Source organism: Corythoichthys intestinalis, chromosome 7, assembly GCF_030265065.1.
Source record: "Corythoichthys intestinalis isolate RoL2023-P3 chromosome 7, ASM3026506v1, whole genome shotgun sequence".
Taxonomy (NCBI): Eukaryota; Metazoa; Chordata; class Actinopteri; order Syngnathiformes; family Syngnathidae; genus Corythoichthys; species Corythoichthys intestinalis.
Window position 1 is genome coordinate 11823614 of NC_080401.1, and position 8057 is coordinate 11831670.

Below are 8057 nucleotides of genomic sequence, written 5' to 3' on the forward strand. Positions count from 1 at the left end.
ATACAGGTGGCATAGAGCACTCTGGTTGCCCTGATATACATCAGTAAAAAAGTGATGAGGTCACTGAGTGGTTAAGGTGATGGACTGCTAATCCGTTGTGTTCTACACGCATGGGTTCGAATCCCATCCTCATCATGTTTTGCTTGGTGGTATATCTGGCTGGAGACCATTTTTATAGGTGCAGGACCAAACTGAATCAACTGCAGTTACTCCAATTCCTGCTTCGTTCATACGCATCTCACATTTTTTTCAGGCTTGTGAAAACACAGTCATAGGTCAAAATTTTCACTGGAAGAATGTGGAATGTGACTTGTCTCTTTCAGTGATGCTGGCCACCGTGAAGTACAAAGTTGGACATGGGGCCATTGGTCATTGTTCCTTCGTCCCTGGGGTGGTTTGAAATTAAAATTTTAATTTTGGAGTCCTTCTTTATCTTATTCTGAAAGGTGTTGATTAGTTATCTTTGTGCTGTTGTTTGCAAGGCAGGTAGGTGAGAGAGCACTTCCAAATTTGGACAAAATTGTTCCCCATGTAGTGTCTTTTGTTTTTGAGATGAAAAACAGGAGAAGTGTCTTTCGACATGACTGAGCCCAACATACTACTCAGCAGATTGGGACAGTGGGTAGGGCTCACTGACACTGTTCTTCAGTGGTTCATATCTTATTTACATAATAGGGATTTCTTCGTGTCAGTCGGAAACCATCAGTCAGAACAAACCAAATTCATGTGTGATGCTGGCCACCGTGAAGTACAAAGTTAGACACAGGGCCATTGGTCATTGTTCCTTCATCTCTGGGGTGGTTTGAAATTCAAATTTGTCAAGGAATTGCTTCTGAACATATGCTTCTCAAATGCTGATAACTAGTTAAAGCTTTATTATTGTACAAGTGTTTTCTAAAATTCATAAGTCAGAGCACAGCTGTCTACATCCTGAAGCAAGGGAGGGCAAGCAGGCACGCTCAAGGGCAAAGATGCAATGTAACATTTAATTGTTGAAGCACTGCCTGGCCGCCTATCTATGCTGCGTAATATGACGTGTTTTTCTCATCATATGTCCACTGTTTTACCAGTTAACCCCGCCTTTCAGTATGATAACAGTCCTCTGAGCTCTGTTGTGTCAGAGCATCATTGTAACCCATGTGTGATTGATGTTCGCCTTGCGATAAGTAAACTTTTAAAAGACTTCTGGATTGACAGCCTTTCTCTTTCAAAAATAAAGGGAGACGAATTCTCTCCCCTGACAAAATTTTAATTTTGTAGTTCTTTATCTGATTCTGAAAGGATTTGATTAGTTATCTTTGGGCTATTGTTTGCAGGGCTAGTAGGAGAGACTGCTTACAGACCGAACTATCTTTCAAGCTAATTTACTTCAGTTCCATTTGGCAAGTTGCTTGTATTTTAAGCTTTGGCTAAGACGTAACAAAAGCACAGCTGGTTTTAAAAAAGTGACCATTTAGCCTGACATTACATTACTCACGTGAAAATTAATAATGATGAGTACTACTAATTAGAGCATAACTACCTTACCAGATGATATACTGTGATTACGTTTTGGCATGTTGCAAATACATTTTTCTAACCTTTGGATAAAAAGCTAAGCTATCATTATGTCATTACACTGAAGTGCTGTGCAGGGGAGGCTTCTGATGACTTTGAAAGTCCTGACTGAATTTTGTTATATTACTTCATGACATACCTAGCTATGCAGTTTGCGGTCAGGATGCAGTTCTTTTTCTTGTTGACGATGACCCAGACTCGATACATCTCTGTCCTGATTTCTTGTCTTTGACTAGGCAGCACCTCAATCTTCAGAGCCATGAAGTTTTCAACATTGTAATCATAGAACAGTATGTCCCATGAATGGTTGTCCATCACATAGGCATCCAATGTTTTATATGATTTTAAGGCTCTCTCGTAAATAGAGACTCGGTTTCTCGAATGGGTAGGAGTGGATGTCTGGCCACTGAATTTTTGTCCATTTTTGCTTGTCATTTATCTACCCACCTGGATTTAACACGTGTGGATTGTGTAGCCATTTTCCCTTAACTAACAGTAACTTAGTAGCATAACTACTCTTGTCCATCGGTGAGAAAATGTATTAGTACCCTAACAACACCGCTAGCCACTTTAGAGCTATAAAAGCCACTGCTAATTCCCACAAATCTACTCTTTGCATTGAAAGTACTGCGCGTGCACTGTTTGAGCTTTCTTTCTGCTTCAATGTTGCGTGCACATCCTCAGTGTTTGTAAAGAAATAAACCTTATATGTATATTAAATCTTAGTAGACAAATGATTTTCTCTTACCTTTTTTAGTGGACTCTGCCAACTGTGAAGGTATCTCCAGTGATGAATTGATTAAGTCGCTACCTCTTTTGAACTGTCAAGTCTTTATATTATAACAGAGGCCCTTTAAGATCTGTATGTGACTATTGGTAGACGACCGGCTTTCATGTGCTCATTAGCTCGACGTTGCAAGCTGTCAAGGTATCAAGTTCGTTAAAGAGTACAAATTGAGGGCGCTTTCACATTAAACCAAGAGGACCAGGGTCCGGTTTTAGAGCTACTTTGCAACAACACTTGCAAATGACTTGTAAAAAAGGTTCACCATTCACACTCCCACACTCACCAAACTTTCTGAGTAGCATCATGTGGACGAAAGGCGCACTCATAAATTGAACAAATAGAAGAGGAAATACCTCCCTCCTTATTTGGAATAATGAGCATATAACAAAAAGGAACAAATCACTATACTTATATAGCATATATAAATATATATCTTACAGTATATAATTGCAGTCTGGCTTTCATCCACTCAAACAGCATTCGTTAAAATAACCAACGACCTCCTCATGGCCATCTGACTCTGGATTTCTCACCATCCTCATCTTCAGTTTTTGACACCATCAGTCATGCCAACCTCCTCCACTGTCTATCCACCATTGGCATCAGTCACACCCCGTTGAACTGGTGCTCATCCTACCTTTCTGGACGCTCTCACTATATACAACTCAAGTTCCTTGAATCTACTCTCCCACCTGTTACCTCCACTGTGCCTCAGGGCTCTGTCCTCGGGCCCCTACTCTTCTTCATCTACCTCCCTCACATTGGCAATATTTTCCGTAAATTCAACATCAAAATTGACTGTTACGTCGATGACCCCCAGCTCTACCTCACTTCCGAACCCTCCTCATTCCTCCCGCCCACCTTCCTGACTGACTGCATCATCAAAATAAAAAAGTGGCTCACCCACAATTTCTTCAACCTCAACGGCAGTAAAACCAAGGTGCTCCTCGTCGGCTCCAAATCCACCATATCCAAATACCATAGCCATCCCCTCACCATCGACAACTCCACTGCCCTACCCCCAAGTCAAAAGCCTGGGTGTCATCCTGCATCGTACATTCTCTTTCCATTCACACATAAATAATATACCCGGATTGCCCACTTCCACCTATGCACCATCAACCGCCTCTGCCCCTCCCTCACCCCCCATTCTGCTGCCACCTTGGTTCATAGTCTTGTCACTTCCTGCCTGCATTACTGCAACTTCCTCCTCTTTGGCCTCCCTCAAAAGACCCTCCATAAACTTCAACAGGTCCAGAATTCAGCCGCTTGCATCATAACCCGTACCCTATTCATCCACCACATCACTCCAGTTCTCCACCAGCTCCATTGGCTTCCAGTCCACTTTCACATCAAGTTCAAAGTTCTCCTCCTCACATTCAGGACCATCCGGAACCTTGACCCTTCATACCTGTCCGACCTCCTTGATACTACAACTCCCTCCCGTGCCCTCAGGTCCTCCACCTCCATACACCTGTCTGTCACCCCTGCTCGCCTCAGCACCATGGAGAGAAGAGCATTCAGCCGCGCTGCTTGGCTTTGGAATTCACTACCACCCGACCTCAGGAATACAGACTCACTCCCCCTTTTTCAATCCAAACTCAAAACTCAGCTGTTCAGACTCGCCCATCCATAATAATCCCTGATTTCTTTGTGGTTTAGTTTTCTACTATTTATTTTTATCTATTAGTATTTTATTGTTTTTAAACGTTCTATATTTAATGATTTTTACTGTTTTTAGTCTTTAATTGTTTTTTAAACAATTGTCTGGTGACCTTGAGGGCCAGAAAGACACATTCAAAAAATGTATTATAATTATTACTTATAAAATTGGATGCATGAAAATATAACTCACCTGAAAGATTTATTCACCCATAATGGGCAAGTTCTTTTTCCCATCAAATTTAAAGAATGTCCGTCTGTAATTAATTCCATTCCCAGTGGAATATTACAAATATTGATTATTAGAACAAAAAGAGCCATCTTTAACTTTAAACATCCTGTTTTTAAGTGATATAGCTCTTCCAAGAAAGTAATATACAAACAAACACGATACCCGTGTCTAGTTCGTGTCTGTTCGCTGCTCAGCCTTCACCGCGTACAGACGCACACTGAGCTCCTGAAGCACTCTCTTATCTTAACCGATAAGCACTCAGGGCCAGCAAGCTCGACTCCCGGTATGGCTCCAAAGAATCTGAAACCTGGAGACTTGGATTAAATAAAATCCTCCATACAGAAGTTGGAGGTCTCCTTGACTGGCTTGATTCAAAACCAGAATCAAGAAATCGTCAGAGAGCTCCAGTTACTTCGCGCTGAAAACGAGAAACTCAAGCAGGCGGTCGAGGAGAGAGATGTTCGCATCAAGAGACTGGAAATTTTGGCTGACGATCTCGACCAGTGCCGACGCGCAGATGAGCTCATCATTTCTGGATTACAACTGACGCCTAGCCCAGGGGACACAGTGGTGCATCTGGCAATTGCAAAGCTGAAAGAGTATGGAATAAACATGGAACTGCTGGACATCCGTCGCTGTCTTCTGCTCCCATCTGGGGGGAGAGGACCGGCGACGGTGCTCATGAAACTGGCAGACCACAAGACCATGACTGCCCTGCTTAACCAGCGCCGCCACCTGAAAGGGTCGAAGATTTTTTTGAATGACAACTTGACTCGCCAAAATGCCAAAATTGCAAGAAAAGCACGTCAACTCAAGAAAGCTGGGAAAATAGCCAACACCTGGGTCTCGGATTGGAGGATCCTTGTCAAGACGCAAGATATGAAGATAAAAGCTATCAAGAGTCTTGACCAGCAAACTATAATAGCTGGATAACTGTAAATACTACACAGCGGACCAGTATAACAACCCGTGGATGTGGACGTTAAGCTGAAACCTATCAACGGCAGGAGTCTCTACAAAAATCTCGAACACACTAAGGATTATCTACTAAAGATAACAAAGGCTCTGACTTTAATTTGCACGGACATAACATGACACGAATGAATCGGGCGTCTAAGGGGGGAGGGGGTGTTGCAATTATGATTGACAATCTCCTTGAATGTATTACAATTCAGCTCCTAATCACCAATTGTAAAAACATAATTATCTGCTGTGTCTACCGAGCTCCTGATTCAAATGTCTAGTATATGGAAAAGATACTGTATAAAACGAATAATAAGCATGTTTTCGTTGTGGAGACATTAATCTTGGGCTAAAATATGTACAGCATGTTGTTTGATTTTATACATACATGTCTGATGAAACTGTTACAGTGACCTTTGTGTGCGCCAATTGTTGCCGCTACTCACACCAGCTGTGATAACACATAATCATTTTGCCACACACATAGCCACAACAAAATGTTCCACAGCAAACAGATGCAAAAATGTCAGGGACATGACTAAGCCATGACCTTGTACGCCCTGAAATTAATTGAGCTGCTTGACTGGACGCTAAGTTACTAAACTCAGATTGTTGATTGTGTTATTGTACAGTTTTGATGTATGTTCCATGCCTGAATGTGTGTCTTTAGTTGTATGGGGGACGGGAAACTGATAAGCATATGCTTCATCTCGTCCGCCTTTGTCTTCTTCTTCGGTTCCTTCAGGCAAATCATATCACATTTTGTAATTGTCAATGATACCGATGATGATGACAATAAAATTCCATCCCATTCCATTCCATTCCATAGTTAAGTTTAGGGTAAAGAATTGGGCTGGGCGACTGTCCCAAAAACCCTTTGAACGTCACATAGTGTTACCTATGTTATTTTTTTTAATAGAAAAAACCCCATAAAACCAGTAAAAGCAATTACTTTGCCAAGTGACTAATTACTCTTACATTCAGGTAACTGAGTTACTAACTCAATTACTTTTTGGGAGGAGTAATTTGTAACTGTAATTAATTACTTTTTTAAAGTAAGATAAACAAGACTGCTGGCAGACATAAGGAAGTAAAGCAGAAGTACCTCATGTCTCATGAAACCTTTCTTCTTGAGATGAGATGTATCTTTAAAACTCTTAATATGATTTAAAAAAAAACAACAACAACAAAAAAAAACAGTCAGTTATTGTTGCTCATTCAGAAAATTTTAACAAATGTTATGTATATTTATTTTTATTTACTGACTTTATGTCTAAATCAGGGCTGTCAAACGATTAGAATTTTTAATCGAGTTAATCAAAGCTTAAAATTAATTAATCATAATTAATCGCAATTCAAACCATCTCTAAAACATGCCATATTTTCTGTAAATTATTGTTGGACTAGAAAGATAAGACGGATATATACATTCAACATACTGTACATAAGTACTGTATTTGTTTATTATAACAATAAATCCACAAGATGGCATTAACAATTTTAACATTCTTTCTGTGAAAGGGATCCACGGATAGAAAGACTTGTAATTCTTAAAAGATAAATGTGTGTACAAGTTATAGTAATTTTATATTAAAACCCCTCTGTATGTTCTCGTTTTAATAAAATTTGTAAAATTTTCAATCAAAAAATAAACTAATAGTTTGCATTGGTGAAAGGTAGTGATTGAAATACACAACAAGGTGTCAAGGGCGAGTTTTAAATTAATTAGAGATCTAGTTTTTCTACTGCGTTTTTCCCCTCGACTGATGCCTTAGTTTCCAGGTTCATTGTACCTTACTTCATTTGAGTGTTGACTTCACAACGTACGAGACCTCTGATAGTTTTTATATTGTGACTAAATATTGCTGTCTAGTGTATTTGTTGAGCTAAACGAAATGTTTGAATAGAGTTTGACCAAAGTCTGAGTATTATTTTGCATCGCTATTTTGATTGGGAATGCCAATTCTCTTTGCATTGAGCGCTTTTCTTTTTGTGAACATTATTTTTTTTGAAAGAATATTATTTTTGTTGTGCTTTCAGTAAATGATACTGTAATGACTTAACTGTTCTGCCCAAATGCATGATGGGAAGTTGGGCAACCATGACTGTCAGTGGTGACTGCAAATGGTGTATCTTCTCTGCGTTATGTTCAATACAGGGTGTTAAGAAACATATTATTGCCTGTCATTCTTCCCCACGTCGCTCGCCACAATTGTTATAATTGTTGTGGAAGAGATGCCCAAACTTATGCCAATAAATAGCGTGCTCCCAATGAGTGCCTGTGTTCGCTCCACTCTCCTTTCTCTGCCTCTTAGCTCTCAATATACATAAAACGGCGCAATTGTAGTCTGTTTTTGGGAATGCATGCGTTAAACATTTTAAAGTGATTAATTAAAAAATTAATTACTGCCCGTTAACGCGATAAATTTGACTGCCCTAGTTTAAATATTGTACAGTCATATTTTAACTATTTTGTATTTACATTTAGTTAGTTTTCTCTTTTATGTCATATAAACTGGTTGATTTGTTAGCGTTGTATTCTATATTGTTCAATTAAAAAAAACTTTAAATGACTCTGTAAATTATTTATTTTACTTGTATTTCCAAGTCGTGATGTACAATAGAGGGGATGAAAAAATAAACAAATGAACTATTTAAAACATTAAATACACAGATAAAGTTAATGAAATCTGATAGTCTTCGGTCATTTTACTGAAAGGTGGAAAAGCGCTATATAAGTATAACACCATAACACCATAACCAAAATGAAGTCGCTCAACAGCATCATCTAGCGTTCAGGAGTGCCGTTAGCAATTTCTAAGTTTAAAAAAAAAAAAAAAAAAAAAAAAAAAAAAA

The 8057-nt window shown here is 39.3% G+C and overlaps 1 protein-coding gene and 1 non-coding gene across 4 annotated transcripts in view; one reads left to right on the forward strand and one right to left on the reverse strand.

Moving 5' to 3' along the window:
* stxbp3 (syntaxin binding protein 3) overlaps window positions 1-2446 on the reverse strand; it is a 50425-nt gene extending 47979 nt beyond the window's left edge. For 2 of the 3 annotated variants that reach the window (XM_057841469.1, XM_057841468.1), the window contains exon 1: window positions 2306-2446. The gene's annotated coding sequence lies outside the window, so the exon portion shown is untranslated. The remainder of the gene's footprint in view (window positions 1-2305) is intronic. The other variant, XM_057841470.1, reaches the window with a different exon arrangement.
* trnas-gcu (transfer RNA serine (anticodon GCU)) lies at window positions 54-135 on the forward strand. Its single transcript has one exon. It is a non-coding gene; the product is annotated as a tRNA-Ser (tRNA).
* Window positions 2447-8057: the final 5611 nt, after the last annotated feature.